The sequence below is a fragment of the Manacus vitellinus genome, unplaced genomic scaffold (assembly GCF_001715985.3).
Source record: "Manacus vitellinus isolate BGI_N305 unplaced genomic scaffold, ASM171598v3 scaffold_45_pilon, whole genome shotgun sequence".
NCBI classification, from domain to species: domain Eukaryota; kingdom Metazoa; phylum Chordata; class Aves; order Passeriformes; family Pipridae; genus Manacus; species Manacus vitellinus.
This window is the reverse complement of record NW_021940571.1, coordinates 4,014,621-4,031,855: the sequence shown is the minus strand read 5'-3', so window position 1 is coordinate 4,031,855 and position 17,235 is coordinate 4,014,621.

The window sequence follows — 17,235 nt, the reverse complement described above, 5'->3', positions numbered from 1 at the left end:
AGGTCTGAATACCATTTCATTATATTCATTTATAAATGTCATGTAGCAAAGAGAAGCAGTTCTGCAAAACCTGCATGACTAAAAGTTGCAAGAAACCACAGCAGCATGGCTGGTTTGCTAAAAGAATTTTATTTGCTGGAGAAATCACTGTAATGTTTAATTACAACAGCTGAGAGCGTGGTTGCATGCATTTCATGAAAGAGTGGAGAAAGTGCTGCAGACAACCTTTTCCTTGCTATTTTGTAGCCTAAATTCAGTTTGTGAGTGCTTGCAAAATATCTGTTGTCATCTGCTCATGCAGAACTTCTCTGCGACACCTCCGCAGGCAGGTGCTCTAAGTGTATATATAAATTCATCTTCGTAGTGGCCACTGGTGCTACAACAAATGTCATTCCAAACAAACTCTCTGCTAGAGGCTGTGTTGGAAATCATCATTTAACACATCATTTAGAGTACATCAGGAGTGAATCTCAGTCAACCTGACCGTAATAATTCCCTTCTGAAATTAACTCTTTTTTTAGCGTTTTGACATTAGGAATAGAGGCAAAGTCCTTTAAACACATGGCTGCTTCAGTTTGGTGCTGAGCAGTGAGAAATGAGGGTTTATAGTGCAGTGGCTAATTATTATTTGTCACATGCTATTCACAAAATAAATCACAGTGCGTATACAAAAATTACACAGACAACCCGAATGTTTGCTCATTTATTAAAACTCAGCTTGCTGGGCCCAAGAGGGATGCCCAGAAATAATCCTTGCTGCTCTCCCAACCTCTGAAGGAGAAATCCAGAAGATAGGATCTCAAACCATTTGTCGACCTTCCCCCAGTGGTCAGTGAGGATGCATAATTTTCTTTTTATTAACACAATTAAATTCAATGGGTCCTTTCAACCGATTTAATTCATGCATTGAAAGTAGCCATGCAATCCCACGTAGCTGTTCAGGTGTTGCACGCAGAGCTGGTGCTCCTTGGTTTATTTTTGGAAGGGCCCCATGCCTTACCAGGCAAGTAGAGAGATGCTTCTGAGAGACAACCCTCCCAGCCTTCATCTTGATTTATAGTGCACATTATGATTTTAAGCAGTATTTTCAATCAGGATGAGCTGTGACTGTCCTTTGTTTCCAGTCCATGCTTTCAAGCTGGCTGTTTTCTGTCTTGTCTTGGGCTCTCGCCCACCCCACACAGCTCTCCAAGGCGTAAAATGACACAGCAATAACTCTTTGTAGCTCCCACTATCCATCTAACCTACAGTCTCACTCTTGCTTTGGAGTTAATGCTGCTTTAGATATAAATCAGTGCTCTGGGTTCAGTGTGTTCCTGTTCCAGCACTTCTGAAAGGGTGTGAACAGTTACATATTTATTCAGACTTGTGCCTTACAAAGTGCATGGCTGCGGTGACAAACTCCTCTGGGTTGTTTGTTTTACGGTGCTGTTAAATAGGGTGACTGTGGCTAAGGCCAGCTGATGAGCTCAACTGTAAAATTATGGTAATGTTAGAGAAGATACAGCAAAAGAAACAGCAAAATTCAGGATGCTGAGCCAGGAGAGCAGAACTTCCACCATCCTCCAGCCTGTGTTATTCTGTGGCATTTTTATAATTTTATAAACCCATTTTCTAACCCCACCTTTCCCTGTGATTTTCCCATTGTATGCAGTGGGAGTTCTGTGCAAATATCTGTTTTACAGCATGTTTATCACAAAGCAGTGTGGGCTGTACACCAGGTAATGTTCCTTCTCTGACTGCTAAACAAACACTTGAATTGTTGCCATCCTCTGTCCAAAGGCAATGAGGATTTTTCTGTTGCCCTCAATGGAGTCAGAATTTCACGATGGGAACATTTTATGCCTCTGCTCTGCACTTTGGGCATTTTTTTCTGGTGACTTCACAGTGGATCTCTCTGTCTGTATGATCCTGGTTGTCATCTTTGGTCAAACTCTGACATCTTCAGTGTTGGCATGTCCCCAGCTGTGCAAGCAGTGTCAGCCCTTCCTACAGTGCTCCTGGGGGTCCCTCTGGCACAGGGGCCAAGTTTCTCTCTGAGCCTCCTTGGGTCACAGCCATGAGGGTCTCTCACGGTGCCCTGGGCGGGCGAACAGGGCGATGTCAGTATCAGATCAGCTCTGCAGCCTCCTGGGGACTGCCCAGAAACAGCTAAATATATTTTTCCTAGTACATGACTTCACCTCACCAGCAGTGAGATACCATCTTGCCCTTTGTGTTCGGGCTGGATGACATTTTCTCCTTTCCCAAGCGGCCCCGTCCCGGCTGGCAGGGAGGAGCAGCACAGCCCTCAGACACCGCCCGGCAGCTTGCCCAGATCTCCCTGATAAGGAGCAGGGAGCTGGGAAACATCAGGCTGGTTTTCTCTTTCAGTGCTCAAGCTGGTGAAAGTGCCGTGTTCTGCACTCAAGCTCTGTGGGGATTATTTTTGAGTACCTAGTGTACTGTTTATGGAATAGCACTTGGCTCTGCTTTTCTTCCCTGGGAGCATTGGGTAACAGGCATTCTTGTCAATACTCATTTTTATTTGTTTTACTCATTATTAAACGTGAGCAAACATTCCGGTCGGTGGATGTGCGTGGGTATATCCATGTGCTGTGCTTATCCCAACACGCATGCACAGTCTGCTGCTATAATTAGTTCTGTACTGGGGAGCTGGGAGCGCTTGGGAAGAGTGGCAGGAGGAAGGGTGAGCAGCTGGGTGCTGACATGACCTTCCCAGCGCTGCACTTGGAAAGGGTCTGAGGTCACTTACGTCCTTCTGAATGCACCTCGCATCACCAGCTGATTTGCAAAGAGGCTGATTTGAAAAGAATCTCACTTTGGGTATTTGCAAGGTTTTCGTTTTAAAATTTTCACCCCAGCTGAATCCAAGGTCTGCAGTGTGGTCAGGACTAGCAGCTGGATTTACACCTGCATAGGCTGGGTCTTCTCAACAGCAGGTTGGACCTCCCATGTGCAGCTTAGACACGAAGTTCCCCTCGTTCCAAAGGCTCCATTGGTTGCTTAAATACTTCTTTTGCACAGCAAATGTCACAGAATTTAGTATATGAATGGACTTGGCGTCTCATAATCCATAAATTTTGCAAGGTCAGACACTTACTGATTGTAACTCCAAGCTCCCCAAAGATCTGACGTACTTGGCACAATATTTTTGTAGGTGTTGATAATTAATGAAATTAAACAAATCAGATGCTATCTGAAGCTGTGATATACCCCAGAAAAGAAAGGGGTACAAAATGCCCCAAAGCCTGAATTATTGTTAATTCTTACCAAATGTACGTGACAGGGTATGGCTGGCACTAGTACAGAGGCACTGTTAAAACTGAAGGGCATCATTTTAGGATTGGACCAAGTCGTTTATTTTGGGGGAAACCTTAAGCAGAATCTACCCATTTGTGGGGTTTAAAGAGTTTGGTTCGCTTATTTACTTTGGATTTTTGTGTCCACTTTCATCCCCTTTTGTACTTCCTTGGACAAAATCCAAACAGGCAGAGTAAGTACAGAAAAGCTGTTCTCACCATAGGGAAATAATGTATTATGCTAATTCCAATTAAAGGAAATATCTTAAACTGCAAATATAGCCTTCAAGAGAGAAATGAAAAGTGTGGAAATTAACATGCTTGCCAGATTTCCAGCTCAATTCTGCATACTCAGGGGGTTTGGGTCAGGCTCAGATAAGCATCCAAAATTTGGGGATGTTTATCCAAACCTTATTTCTGAACCTTCTAAGTTCACTCCTGACTAATCATAATGGAGTTAGTGGTAGCAGGATATGAATGTACAACATTTAGCTTAGAAATTGGCAGCTCCTCATCATTTCACAGCTTGGAGCCTTTGACCAAATATCAACTCTGCTAACCAAAACAAAATAAAATAATGCCTTGACTTGGTCTCCAGCCATACCACCTTGTGCTCCAGACCTGGAAGACCTTCCAAGCAGGGCTGGGACAAGGCAGACTTTGGCTGGGGGACCTCCTGGGAAAATATTGATGTTACTGGAATCATATCCCTTGTGATTCAAGAGGTGACACTTTTCCTGGGTTGGTGTCGAACCCACATAATAGTTATGTTTATGGAGCTGTTCTTTTAGGTTTTGGACCTTTCAGAGGGTTGGTGGGTCATTAAAGGTCTTTTCTGAAAGGCTCAGATGTTGACTCCACATTCACCTGAAATTCTAATGCAATAACCAGCTCCATTACACGACCAATGAGTTCTGATACTCCTCAACTCCCCGGTTCCCTGCTCCAACCCCAGCTGTTGGCCTGTTCAGTCGTGAGGGATGTGAGCTCCCTGTATAGTTTCATGTGGAAAGTGTTTGGGAATATTTTTTTCAATGAACTGATTTGAAGATGACTGAGGGTCATGAATTAGCTCCTGAAGAACCAGGTTTTTTCCTCTGCTTGTCACTGCTTTTGCCATCACACCCTTCCTTTTAAACATAGGAGAAGAGAACTGCATGTTGCTATCCTGCTATAAGCACTTCCTAACTTGTTATACCCTTTACCCTAATGTAGGAAGCCATAGCATAGCTAAGGAGACTCCATATATCTGTCTTGCATGGATATCACCCTTCAAAACACCACCATGCTACTCCTTAGCCACTCACCCATCTTTTTTCCCCATACATTTGATTTTAGTCAAAGGGTGTCATTCAAAGTAGCTGTATTTGAATTTTATTCTGGCATTGAAATTCATGCCAGGAATAAATCCACCGAAGTGCAAATTTTTCCCAAGTAAAAAAGCACTGAAATGTTCAGTGAAGTTATACCAGGAATGAATTTGACCACATGAACTTGGATTGCAGGTATATAGTCTAGCAACTAAAATCCCTTCTGATTTGCTTAGACTTACTTTTGAATTACAGATAATAAATCTGTAGGGCTGTAATAGAAGACATTCCATTGAAAGTTCTAGTTTAAAGAAAAAAAAAATCTGTCACTGAGAGTTACAACAGACATCATAAAAATACTCAAAGAAGTGTTCAAAATATATTTGAATATAGTCCTTATGGCTATAGGACTTTTAAAATGTTCAATGATTACTCATTCAAGATATGTTGTGAAAGGCATTTTATAAAACATTGCTGGTGTTCTTGCCATTTGTCCTGCATCTTCCTCCTGAAATCAGCAGAAATAATTTCTTACTTTCTACCAGACCCTCTAATAACCAGTAGCATAGATGTACTACTGTGGAAGATTTTTGACAGTTTAAACTAAGCACCTGTTTCCATCTAATGTAGGTTTGGCAGGATGCTAACTTTGGTGAAGCTCATGCCACTCAGATGTCAATTTTTTCTTCATTAGGCCAACATATTAGCTAACTATACCATGCTCTAAAACTCACATCAATCTCCCATCACATTTTCTCTTTTTTTTTTTGTGGTTGCCTTCTCCTTCCAAGGGAAATGAGCAACTCTTCATATACTGCTTATTTTGCTTCCCAACATGAATTAGTGCACAGCTCGTGTTTGAGTTTGAAGTGGGTATTTGAGTTAGAAAGTGGATTTTATGTGTGTGTTATAGTTGATGCCCACAGCAGCTGCATCATGAGTGTTTTGGCATCCTGCAGGATGGAAGGTTTTGGGGGGGTTCACTGCCCAGTAAATTCAGTAATTATCAGTATTGATGTCATCAAGAGGTCTGTAATGACGTGACCAAGGATATTTAGAAGGAGCAGGGAGAAAATATGAATAATCTGAATTGCCTGATGCTTGCAGAAACAGTTCTTGGGAGTCATCACTGTAGCTGGTTTTGGTTTTAGAAAAAGCAGAAACAGCAGAAAAACTGTTCCAAATGGCTGTGAAGACGTGATGGGCTTCTGTAATTTCAGGGAGAAAAATCGGAAAATCATGTAACATATGACTGTTGATAGCTGAAAAAGGAACAAATGCTTTCCATCCCCAAACACGTCGTACCATCAGTGTTTCAACAGCTCCTATTTAGGCATTAAAAAGAAGACATTTTTTATTATGATTTCTGCCTTGGGCTCTGATCAGCAACGTAGGAAAAAGCAAGCAGGAGCACATGGTTGCTTATCCTTCCTTCTTGTTTCCTTTTACTCTTAAGTTCCTGAAAGGTCATAAAATAGTGACATAAAAAAGCCGCTGAAGTGTAGTTTTTGTTAACTTTATCTTCTGAACATTAAACATTGTTTCAAATTTCTTATGGTACATAAAATGTTTTGCCTTGCCGTATCATGTGTACAGAACTTCAAAAAGTAAGCGCGACAGCTCAGAAAACGTAATGGATGTGTAATAACAGCTCTTTAGATCTCCTGTTTTCAGCGCAGCATCTTTTTGTTCCCAAAGGTGCTTTTAACATGATATCTAGAGCTGTTTATGAAGTCATTTATTTTTTGCATGGGGATAGGTCTTATTTCGTAATTAGCCCATGCTTTCTATCTTGCTGTAGTGTGTGACCCCCCCCTGAAATGTTTAGTCTTCATCAACCCTCTTTGTTTTCCTCCCAAAGGCATTCACCCTAATAACTCCCATTTCACGGATGCAGTACATCCCAACTCCCTTCGGCACCTTCTGCGAAAACATTTGAAAATCGTTGAGTTGCAGCAGAGCTCAGCTCTTTTTTGGGGGGCATTTTCAACATAAAGTTTTCCTGTTTGCCTTAAATCCATTCATCACATGAATTTCAGCTGATGGTTTTTAACCACTTTTGCCCCACATCCTGTCCCTGCGGGCCACCGTGGTGCTGTGTAAGGGCTGCCAGTGACAGCCACACTGGTGGAGACAGGGGTTGCCCCATCAAACTGGAGCTTCAGGCAGAACTGAGCTGCTAAATCATGATTTACTCTATTTCGGGCATCTCTTGTGTGTCCAGATGTAATTCTGTTCTGATGCAAACTGGTGTGAGCGCCGCGGGAGAGCAGCTTCGCTAATGCTCATTAATCTGCTGTCATTTGCATATATGCAATGGGTTAACAGGATTTCCCTGACACCCTGCCAGCAGCAGCAATGGTGTTGGTTTCCTCCAGTATGTCAAGCAGGTCGCTGTTAATCAGTTACCATCAGGATTTCTGTGCCAGCTCCTCTGCTCGATCTGCTGCTGTGTCCGCGGGAGCAGCTGCAGCAGGGAAGGGCTTCAGGTGCAAGCACAGGTCCCAAAAAAAGCTCCAGGTGTAAAAGGAATAAAATTTAACATTCAGTGCAAAGTTTTGTCCCCTCCATAAGCCAGCACAGGGGGAAGTTTGAAGGCATGGCCATTGAGTGAGAAACACCCGGCTGTGCTGTCTGCATCCATGGAAAGCTGGGGAATGGCTCCTGATCTAGCAGGGACAGTGGGGTTGTGTCATTAGCAAAAGAAGCTTATGAACTTTATTCTCATTTGTTAACAACCTAGTGGTGGCTCTATACACACAACATTTCTCGGGATGTGACCAAGCATGTACCCACTGGGTGAAAAAGCGGTGCTTCTGGTGGGACTCTCCCTGAGTACCCTGGAAGTGTCAGGAAGCTTGGAAGCAAAGGTACAGAGAAGAGCTTGATGAATAAGATGATGTGAAACTGAATCACTGCACAGAGATGAATCAAAATTATAAAATCAATAGGTATCGATCTATATATATCACACAAATAACTGTGCCTGAAGAGGTGCCCAGATTTAACATGCTGATTATACGGCAGTCAGTGGAAATAACTTGAGATCTGAAGAGCTATTACGTTTTAGTTGTTCAGTGCTGCAGCTGAAGCTGATAATATCTTAGTTGAAATCTCTTTTAAATTTTTTCCTGCTTGAAGTTCTTGGTAACAAGTATATTTAATCAACAAACCAGAACCGAAGAACAGATTTTTGGCTTACAAAATACTCTTGAGCCATCTAAAGCTGGAGTCCAAACACTACAAATTCTTCTAAAAATATACTCCTTTCATTTTAACTTCCATTTGCTTTTACTACTGGCCTCACTCACGCAAGCCAAGGTCACTGCTCTTCAGATGTGTCTGCTGCCCACTTGGCTACTGACAGGAGTTGCAACGAATCACATGGAACAGCATCATCCGTGGTCACCAAACCCTCTGTGTGGCTGATTGGAAATCAGGTCAACAAGGTCTTTGTTATATCCTTTTCACATAAACCCCATTTATGTCTTATTCTTTGTGTACCCCTTAAACTGGTGGAACTGCACCAGCTGCAGGGTTTAATGGAGTTTTAGGGTTTTTGGTCAGTCTTTGAATCGGGAGTTGATCTTTCCCCTCAGTAGATGTGTTAAGGAAGGAAGGATGTGCTTAACTCAGTGTGGTGAGTAGCTGTCACTATTATTGCTCTCTTCCAGGTTCTCATGGTGTTCTTTGTCCCCAGATTTTGCTTCCTAAACTCAGAGTAAACACAAACCTAACATAGATGTAAAAAGGCTTCAGATCAGTTACTTGTCATACATGGGCAATCACAGTTTGAAACCGCTGCAGAATTACTTCCCATCTTTATTCATGGATTGATAATGTTCATTTTCCTTTGCTGGATTAGATTTGCTGAGTAGATTTCCGGGCATATAAATGATATTTCAGAATGAAACCCTCACATTTTATAAATCATTCAAGCCAATTCAGTTTCTTCTTTCTGTATAAGTATTTCCTGGTCCACAACAGCCTTGATCTAAACCTACTGTTTTCTATTTGAGACAAAATTCATGGATTAACTTAGAGAATGAAATAAGAATTAAGTAATTCCTTAAGAATGAGCACTCATAACTCCTACTTTCATCTTTTATAGCATTGTTAAATGCACCACAAGGGAAAATTTTGGTCACTCATATCGAGACAGATATTTGCACTTTATCGCCCAAGCTGACAGATGTCCTTCATGCAACACACAACTGGCTTGAGCTTCTCTTCACAGTGCCTGGCAGGACACCTTCTGGCTCCAGTTTGTTTCTGGAGGTGTTAAAAATATAAAATTAAAATGATAGAGTGCACAAATGTAACATTAAAATGATAGAGTGGATAAATGTCTGGCATATCCAGCCACTCTTGCAGGTTACCAGGGGCACCATACTTTGGTTGATCCAGAACTTTCCAGGCTGCAGCACTGTGGCCCAGCCCCCCAGTCCTGGAGCTGAAAGCAATGGAGGGATCTAGGACTGGCTTTCATCTGGAGCTGGAGCAGCTCATCCATCTACAGCCCTTGGGCAGCCTGGGTCTGGTGTGAGAGTCCTGTTCAATTCCAGGACTACACAGTAATTTTGGGTGGAAATGGTACTCTGTCTGGGCTTGATCAATACTTCTGGCCACCAGTTCAGCTCCAAGGTAGCCAACTGTCTTATGTCAGTGCTGTCTTCAGGACTCAGAGTTGCTGATGCTTTCCTGAGGAATTAGTGACCACCCTTCCAGGCACTGATCTCACCATAACTCCTTGACAAGCCCACAGAGATGACCACCTTCCTCAGTCAATACATATACATCCTATGACATCTCTTTAACCTCAGTGGATCTCCTGCTTTGCCCTACGTGAGAATTCCAGCATAGGGAAGACTGGGGAAAGAAATGACCTTTAGTGCCATGCTTACCATACTGGATTCTCAGCAACACAGATCATACAGTCTCTGAAATTCTTTCTGGTGGAAAAATATCTGTTCTCAACACATTGCTTTATTCTGCTTCTATGGACCCAAAAAGTTGCAACCTACCCCAAGCACGTGCCCATGCCCTGTGCTTTTTGCAGTCACTTACTGAGGTTTAGCAGCGGATGATGGGGTGGTTGGGGCACTCTCTCCCCCCTCTGTCTGGTGGGGATTGTGATCCATCTTATGTTCAGCACTTGCATGATTGCTGGAGGACTCCTAGCAACAAGACTTGACATCATGAACTCTGTTTCACATTTCTGCCACAAAAGTCAAAGGCAGAGTTTGACATATCCTCCCCAAAACTGTTTCTACAGGAGGAGCTTTCAGTTATGGCACCAATCAGCGCAACGTGCTTATGTTTAAAGACCTGTTCCAAAGTATCAGCTGCTCATTCACAAAGCTAAAATATTTTCCTAGCTTAAAAAGGGAGATAAAGTAGAATGTCTGCTACAGATGAGCCATATTAAAGCCTACAGAACTGTTTTTACTGGCAGAGACCAAGCAGACTCCCACTATTTATCCATGGGAAGCCGTGAGCACCAGCGGGCAGATAGGTGCTTCTGTTCATTGCAGTCAAAGGAAAGGAGTAAAAAGCAACTTCTTCAGTGAGTGGAAGTTATGGGAAAATATTGCATGAGGTTCTGCCACTGATTTTCTCCATGAGCAGAACTCCGTATTCCATCTGTGAAAATAAAATGATAATCTTCCCATCTGGCACACCTTTTATCCCGTCCATGCCAACAGTAAGCTTTTCAGGGCAGAGTTTCGTATTTATTATTTTTCTACCCACAAAGGGTCCCAGTTTCCACTGGGGCCTCTAGGTGCTGCTGTAATGTTAATAATACTAATAATTCTGCTAGTGGCAAATTTACCCCAACGTCTTAGGCTTAAATAAGTTATATGGAAAAATGGTTATAAACCAGCTTCCATCCTCCTTCACATTGTGCAGGTCATTTTGCATCTGCAAAACTCAGTTTGTGGATTGATATGCATCTTATATGTTGTATCTCGGGAATGTTTTCTCTATGAATCTCAGACAAAATCTGCAGCATGACTTGTGGATAAAAAAGCCACAGAAAAAAATGCCTGAAGCTGTACCACTCACCTCCCTCCTCCTTCGTATGCACACATGCCCAACTGCTTTTTTTTTTTCCTTTCCCCCTTTGTTTTATCAGTATGGTGCTAAATTACCAAGTTTGAAATTTCTTCAGCAAATAAGGGATGCATGCCAGAACACAAGTGCCCCGAGGGATCTGAGTCTTAGGGGAAAAAGCCCTTAATCTCCAAGTTTATAGGTAGCAGCACTTTCCTGAAACTGGAAAATGTTCAACTCATTTATGAAGGAAATCTGCCACAAGGATACGGTGATGTTCACAGCTATTTCATTAATAACTCATTGTGATCCATGGGTTATAAGACAGGTTTATTTGGACACCTGCATCAAATATATTCTCACCCCCCTCCCTGCCCCAAATTTTCCCGATGAGCAAAAATCTCTTTAGTGCAAGCCAGGTAGCTCTGGGAGTAAGGTTTTTCAAAATGAATCAGGCACCTTTAGCCATGTGTGACTAATTTATGTGGAGCAGCACTTCACATGCACGCCCAGGTGGGCTGCTGTGCACGCACGAGGCTAGTTAAGCATTTACAGCTCAGGACCCTGGTTTGCACACCCAGGGTGGGGGCACATGAAGAGCTCTGCCTGCCTGTGGTGGGGAGCCTGACCCACTCACATGGCACCCATGGTCCAAATACTTTATGACTTAATCCCAGGGTACAGGATAAGGATCAACTTTGCATGTTCCTCCACCGGCTGAATAAATTAACATTCCTGAATTTCAGTCCTCGGATTTATCTACCAAGCATGACTTGAACTGTTGATGGGGATTTTAATGTATTTATAGTTTCACAACAAACCCATAACAAAGAATTCTTCCTCTCCTACCCATATGTAAATAATATCTAACACTACTGTCAGGGTTTGGCAGAGCAGCGATGTTTTGGAGGTAATGTGGATCCTCAGCCTGCTTTTAGCAGGGCATCTCTCTACTTGCAGGCAAGTGCCTTGCAATAGGAGGAGGATTAATCATCACTATTAGAGCCCTCGCTTTCCTCTGCAACCTTCTCTTCCCAGGGATGATGAGTTAATTCAGCTGGAACAATGTTAGTTCATCAAGTTTTGTGGTTTATCTGAAAATCGAATGGCAGTAATTTCATATGGCAACTGACTTAATGCCCATTTAGTTCAGGTTTTAGACAACTCTGGTCGATGAACACAATGGGGTTAATAAGAAACATGGGAGGGATGAAACTGTAACACCGATGCTTTCAGGCAGGTTTTCTTCCCGGCTGCAGAGCTGGTTATGTTGGCTGTCTGCACGTGTGTTTCTGCATGTAGGATGTGTATCCTCCTCTCTGAACCTCCCCTAGAACCATCCACACATGTAATGTTTAAAATAGCAAATGCAAACCTGAAAATTTTAAAATGAGTGTTTGACATTTTATTGGGTGATAAATTGCTTCTTACTCTTATAAAGTCCACAGGTGTTTATGCCCACTCTTGTACGCCTAGTTAAAACTTTGGCTACAATAGGAATGCTTTGAAAATAGCCAGTCACTCCTAAAATTGATTATTAAAATAGAATTACCTGTTATGCATCACATTATTCTAGTTGTGTAAAGTTCTGTTGCTTAACCCTTTCAATCTCTATTGTCCTGGAGTTTTCCCCGATTCTGTATTTTCTTTTCCACCCTTTTGGTTTGTAAATTCTGTTGTCAGATTCTAGATAGTGCCTAGACCCAAATGGCTCCCCAGGACTTGCTGCCACACACCTTCCTTCCGTGGGTCTTCCCATGCCATGAGAGCTCTGGGGCTAGAAGAAATCTTCCAAAGCAGACCATCAGATTTTTTTGTCAAATGAGAAGGCTTGAAAATTAAAAATTTGGAAGAAATGGAGAATTAATGGAACCTTGTTGAATTCTTATGCACATACATACAAAGGAAGTCTGCAAAATCCTTACACTGTGCTTCCTATTTTGTGGATATCGTGCCTTCTCAGGGTGTGTTTTTTAGGGATCTTCCATTTTTAGAGCAACCTATGCAAAATGTGGTGTTTTCAGGCAGAGAAGTAGTGGCTACATCATGTGGGGGCCTCTGTCTCCTCCATGGGTCCCACTGCTCCATCTCTGGATGAGCAAATTGTGGGAAGCAGGAATGAGTATAAACCTGAGAGGTTTACTCAGTTGTATTTCATCAAGGATGAATGATAAGTGATTAAAAAAAAAACAAAACAGGTGGTTTTTTTAGTCGTGTTGGTAGTATTTAGAGAGCCAAGCTCAAGCTCTTACTCTTTGGGTGGTTAAAAAAGAGAAGAGCCTTCCAGGCTGCCAAGTACATAGTGGGGAGATGCAGAATAAGGACATTGCCAATGGAGTTTCCCAGATTCTCCAGGATTTTGGCTTCTTTTCAAAACATGAGAAAGGTGAAGCACAGAAAAGCACAGCTTCTGGCTGGCCAGGAGGCCAACACCCACATCAGTCAGCTGCAGCCTCACAGTGCCCTGTCTCTAGTAGGTGCTAAGACAAGCTGGCTAATGCAGGTTTCTCCCCCGACTTTTATTGTAGCCAGACTCGTGCCAAACTTGCCCAGTGGGGACTGTCTCACCCCGCAGGTACAGAAACCTTGAGTGTGAGAAGGGCCCAGGCTGGATTTGGAGGCTTCCAGACTCTTCTGTAATGGAAGTAATGAATGCTGCAAAGGAAAACAGCAACAGTCCTCAGCATCCGGCGCCAGAACACGCGCCTTGGCAGGGAAACCTAAGGGAAGGTTTGGAGGAGGAAAACGAGGAGATTTTTTCCCATTGCAAGGAGGATGGTCACAGCAGGGGGTGGATAAGCAGCACTGCATCCCTCAGCATCAAATTTTGGGGTGTGCTGCGAGTGCCATGGTTTATTTGCAGTAAGGCAAACATCTTGTCCTGCTGCAAGGAAGGGCAGTTTCTGCAGGGTTTCTTCCCCAAGGCAGGAGCAAAATCACACAGGCAGTTGGATACTAGTCAGTGAATCATTTTTACATCTTCCTTATCGATGGTGAGGGTAAATCTTCTGCAATTTGCCTTCTCCTAGTGTGCAGTAACACCCAAGGTCCAAAAAGATTCAGGCTTGAACCCCAGCAGCACAGCTCAGCGTCTGCCAGAAAACTCCCTCCCACCAGGCAGCCCCTGCTCAGGAAGTTTCCCCTCATCCATCAGCCGTGACCCACACCCCCACAGGGAGACTTGGACCATTGGGATGGGATGGAGCCACTGGCACACATGGCTGCAGGACAAGAGGGCAGCAGGTCTGCTGGGATCACACACACCAGGACAATGGGAGATGAGAAGGTGGGGTTGGGCTGTCAAGCTCAGATCGGGGTACAAAGGAATATGCTATTTTAAAGCCTAGATTTTAATAGGAGAGAGAAAGTGGAACCTTTCTGCTCAGTACTTGGGTAGTTGTTTGGCTTGTGCCAGTAGCAGCATTGTGCTGTTACAGACCATAAGAGGGGTGCAAGTTGCAGCAGTGCCCGTGGGAGTGCAGGGGTGGCTTCACTCACACCTGGACCCCAACAGTGCTGGAGCATCACTCACGTGTGCCATGGCACCATGAATTCCCTATAGATTGTGCTGTGCCGGGGGGACTCATGCAGCAGTCAGAGAGTGAACCTAAACACCCGCTACCTCTTTGTATGGTTGGGAGCTGTGTGTGCTCCACAGCTCCCCGAGCACACCTCTGTTCCCACAGGAATCACAGAGGCCCTTTAACTTTTTTTACCGCCTGCACATGCACCCCTCTAAAATTTTTGCAAGGATTTGGGGTTTATTTTTTTCTCCTGAAGGCAGTCGGTATTTTCAGCAGGGAGGGTGTGTGTTTTTCTGCATGCTCCTCATTTCACACTGGGTAATGCCCCTTGCTACCTGGCTATGAGGGGGGGGATAGTTATGGGGCTCCCTGACTCAGCTGGAGTTTCTGGGCTTCGCTGCCAAAAGGGGACCACCTCTGCGGGTGGGGAGAGCCCCAAGGACCCCCAGAACCCTGCGCTGCCCTGGGGAAAGGGGTTCTGGGCACAGGAAAGCGCTGATCCCCCTGCATCCCACAGCCGGGCTGGGGGGAGGAAACCCACCCTCCAGCAGTGCCGGCAAAGCCAGCCTGACCCGAGCAAATGAAAATAATCAAAAGTAATTAGAAGCGTGCTGGACTGCTCCTCAGAGATCTGTGCGAGAGAATAAACATGCCGGAGCCCTCCGAGCCACTGCAAAGGCCCATGTCTGAGCTGTTAGGTGCCCTGACCTTGTCCACATAAAGACGTGATTTATGAAGTGCAGGGCACAGCAGCAGGGCTTCTGTCTTCTCCAGGAGAACCAAATTACTGAGGTGGAGATTAACATGCTTTCAGTTGGGCCCATTTCCAGACCAAGGGAAATTTTTTATTTACATTTTTTTACCTTTAATTTTCCCCTCCTCTCCCTCGCGTGAAAACCGCCTTTTGGCTGGGAAGGATGAGCCCAGCAGCGTGTGAGGGCAGGAGGGGCAGCAGGGACAGGGCACCAACATGAGGGGCATCACGATGCCCACCCCACTCCTTCATCAAGGGCTGGAGGTGATGCAAATCTTCCCCCTGAAATCGGCAGCAACACTTGTGGTTTCGCTTGATTTTATTTTTTTCCCCTAAGTTGACATCCACAACGTGGGGTGGAGGAATTGACGTGCAGAAACTGTGTCGCCTTTTCTGCTTGTCGTTGTTTCCCAGGTCTGTCCCGGAGCCTTTGGATATGTCAGAAGGCTGTTGTTTTCTGCGTTTGTTTTGCTTTGCTTTTCCTTTCCCTTTCTCTCTCCCTGTTTGATGCACTCACACGGTATTTCAAACACTCCCTGCAGCGTTAGTCAGGATGCTCAATGTTGTATTTAGTCACCTTGAGAAATACAACATTAAACCCCACTTAAAAAGGCGGTTGTGAAGTGGCTTGTCTATAAACATAAGGATAGTATTAAGCCTAATATGAACATTTATGGTATTTAAAAAATCACCAGCGACTTGTCTGATTTTTCCCCATTGTCCTCGGCAGCATTTGGCCCCAGGAAGCCCATTAAACGTGGACAGTGCCGTTATTTCATCTGGCTGTGGCCGAGCTGCTTTGCTTTGCTTTAATGATGTGCTGGAATGCACGATGCCCATAGGGTCTCCATTAGGAGAACTTTTACTTCTGGGACGACCATGAAGTTAAAGGCTTAAAAGAGGCATCAGTTTACAGCCTGGTGGGGATTACTAGCAGACTGGAGTACTAACTCCTGACTGCTCCACTAATAGAGCGACTTGTTTTAAATAAACAATTGCCAAAGGGACCCCGTGGAAATAATTCGGGCCTCTTGAAGCGCCCACCGAACCGAGGGGAAAGATGACGGAGATGTTTAAAAGGTTGAAACGAGAAAAAAGAAATGCATCGAGGTGTGTTGATGTGTGTACCCACTTCCCCGCACCGGGATGTTGGAGGTCCCGACCGGCGGCGGGGCCAGGCTGACCCCCCGCACCTCCCCAGCCGCCAACCCTCCAGCTGGGGGGCTTGTGCCTTTTTCCCCCTCCTCTTCCTCCTCCTCCTCCTCGGGCCGTGCTCCCCTCCACCCGGCTGGAGGGAGCCGCTGGGAGTGCTGCATGAAGGGGAATTACTAAAAATGGGGGTTTTCCCCCCAAAAAGCGGGTTTTCCCCGGCGGCGATCGCCACCCAGCGGCGGCGGAGCCCCGGTGCGGAGCAGCCCCGCTCCGCCGGTACCGGGAGCCCCTTTTGTTTATCCACCCGCGTTTCCTCCCTTTGTGGCACAGCGGAGGGGAGGGGAGGAGAAGGGGGGGGTCTCCGGCTCCTATCGGGGGCTCTGATCAGGCCGATGGGCTCGAGCAATCAGTTTCCCAGATTACTTGTATTTAATACACAATGCATCATAAAGCAAATCCCTCATCCTGACAGGGAGAAAATAGAACAGCTCATAGCGCGAGCCGGGCCAATTTATGGCTAAATTAAAAAAAGAGAGAGGGAGAAAAAAATAAGAAAGAAAAAAAATCCCCAACAATGGGGAGCGGAGGGAGGGCAGGAACCCACGGCCCCGCACACCGGGCGGGCGCCGGTTCCCAGGCCCGGGCGCTCTGGGTTTTTTGAGGTTATTGACAAAGGATTTTTTTTCTTTAATTTTTTTTTCCTGTCCTACCTACTACCACTGAGTTTCCCCCCCCCCTCGTCTCTCTCCCCTCGGACAATAGCCATTATCTGAGCTAACAGGTCAATGTCACAGATAACGGGCCGCTGAGACAAATCCATCAGCATCTCCTGTCACCCGGCTTCTCGCCCTCTCCCCGTGTTCCTTCCCCAGCCCCTTTCGGCCCCCGGGGAAGAAAAATCCACTTTCAGTCTGAAAAATATATATGCACTTAAAAAAAAAAAAAAAAAAAAAAAGTGGGTGGCACTTCTGGATGGTGCAATAAAAGATACAACTCAGCACTCTTAGGTTTTTTTTTTCCTTGCCCTCTTCCCAAAACACACAAATGTACGTGGATCTCGCCGTAGTGAGAGCTGTTCCAAACTTTGCGGCTGTTTGCGGTTTTGCGCGATTTTGGGTCGATTTGCGGAGCCCGGAGGG